General features: G+C 33.2%; 1 protein-coding gene across 1 annotated transcript in view; it reads left to right on the forward strand.

Annotated features, from left to right (window-relative positions):
* The first annotated feature begins 211 nt into the window (after positions 1-211).
* The window catches only part of LOC106457310 (insulin-1-like), a 9,799-nt gene continuing 7,790 nt past the window's right edge, over positions 212-2,220 (forward strand). Inside the window, exon 1 of the mRNA XM_013916704.2 lies at positions 212-324. The gene's annotated coding sequence lies outside the window, so the exon portion shown is untranslated. The remainder of the gene's footprint in view (positions 325-2,220) is intronic.

Consider the following 2,220-nt stretch of genomic DNA (forward strand, 5'->3'; position numbering starts at 1 on the left):
TGTATGTGTTGGCTGAGCGGGATAATCAGTTCCGCTGTAGTAAACAGGTGTTCCTTACACCCAAACAGTTTTTGCAGTATTAATCTTGACTTGTTTTGAAACCCAAAGTTTCTTTCTTTGCCATTGATTCGCTGCCCAGTAGCGGTGTAGGAGGAAACAACTGCTCGTAGCGCCATCTCAAAGGACCACAAACGTATATAAATAAAAAGGCTACCAGCTTTAGAATTGAAAACGCAGGAGAGATCTTCTCACGCTCAACAAGTTCTGTGGTGGTGCACTTTACCGATCCGCCCTCTCCAGTATCCTTCCTCACAGAGATCCAAGGTAAGCCAAATTCATTATCAAAATAGTAGCTAACTGTAATTGGTTTAAATTTATTCCTTGATATTGAAATCTAAATGTTAGCTTAACGTTACAGCTTAGCACTAAATAATCATGAATCATATTCGCATCTTTGAATCCACTAATTTGCTACATATCCCTGACGGTTAGTGTGGTCTTTCTAAATGTGAATTTCTAAAAACCTACAGGTTTTGTAACTAAAAGTTAGCTTTCAATTTTACTACTCATCCCATCAAGAAGCGAAAAACAACAACAACAACAACCAAAACTAACAATAGACCACCAAGTTTAGCAGCAAAGCCCAATAGCCTGATCCACTCTTTCAGTGTGGATGTCTGTGTGTTTAAAAAATGCACAACTGAAGTTGTATTTTTTATATACTGCTAGAATAGTTATAGTTGAAAAGTATGAAGAGTTATAATGTCCATACAAATGAAAGAATCATAAAAAATCAGACAGTAATAGGAAACCCTTAAGTTAATAAACCATATGTAAATGTATGAAGGACGAAATAAATCTTAAAGTAGTACCTAAAGTTACTCCAGTACTGTCCAAGTCAGCTGTAACTTTCTACAATTCACGTTCTGTGATTACGGGAAGTATTCTCTAACAAGTGCTTCAAAAAACAAAAACAAGCAAATTGAAGTACGAACTTTCACTGTACAAGAACTCCTGGCATTATACGATTTGAACATTTTGTCAGAATTTATAAAAGTCTCTCTTGGTTCAACAGTTTCTTTCATCTCTTCACTAACAACAGTAACGTAACTAGTGATATTTTACAGACAACAACACTAAAAAGTTCTTGTTTTGTTTTTCATCCAGAATTCCAGGGCATATTAAAAAGGGTTCTAAATCTGAAAATCTGAACCATTTTTTTTAAAAGAAAGAAAAAAGAAAACGATTTAGTTTCAAATGTAGCACTAAATTCTTATTCCATGTTCCATAACGCATTTGTCCTTAATGTTGTTCGACTTTATTTTTATTTTTTTCGAGACTAGAGTTTCATAATACAATGAAAGTAGCTATGTGTACTGCCAAAACCATTGTCCTCAGTGGTTGCATGGCTCGAAACTGATAAACTATAACTAGATTTAGTCCCAGTTTCTTAAAATGTATAGAATATAAAAAACTCTAGTCTTTAAATCGTAAATAATCCCGTTAGGTCAGTGGTAATTTTACAGAATTACAACGCTAAAATCTGGGGTTCGAATCCCCGAGGTAGACACAGTAAGTATCCCCCTATGGCTTTGTTCTAAGACAAATCGTAAATAATTTGCTTACAATTTAGATCACATGAATTACTTAAGTTTTGAATGACACTTGTTTTTCTTGCTTAAAAGATATCTGAGATTTCAATTAGGGTATAATGAATAACCATTACATATAGAAAAAATATCAGTTTTTTCTTAAAATATAGAAAAACAACTTCGTCTTGCTACTTTCTTAAGTGGTTAACACCATTGATTACGTGCAAGGCTATAATCACTTCTACCATCCTCCTGAGAAAGCCCAAACGTCCATAAATATCCTTCTTTAACGGTTTACACATTTTTGTAGGTTAATGATTATAGATGTTTATAGACTCTTTCCTACACATTAGCTGTTATAAATGTTATTTTTCAAGGTGTGTGTATCATCCGTCACATTATATACACTGTCTTCTTAAAATCATCTACAAATCAATCTCTGCAAACATTTTCTAGAGATTACTTCTTAGCGTTCTATGATTAGTGATTCTACTCTGAACATTCAATACTATACAGATTATTTATTATAGCACAGAACTAATAGGTCGTAAAGAAATGAATGTTGCTTTTTCTAGATGAAAAAACCCGAACAACTTATATATCAAAACGAAACATTTATTAAATGAAA

Source organism: Limulus polyphemus, unplaced genomic scaffold (genome assembly GCF_000517525.1).
Source record: "Limulus polyphemus unplaced genomic scaffold, Limulus_polyphemus-2.1.2 Scaffold315, whole genome shotgun sequence".
In the NCBI taxonomy this organism is placed as follows: domain Eukaryota; kingdom Metazoa; phylum Arthropoda; class Merostomata; order Xiphosura; family Limulidae; genus Limulus; species Limulus polyphemus.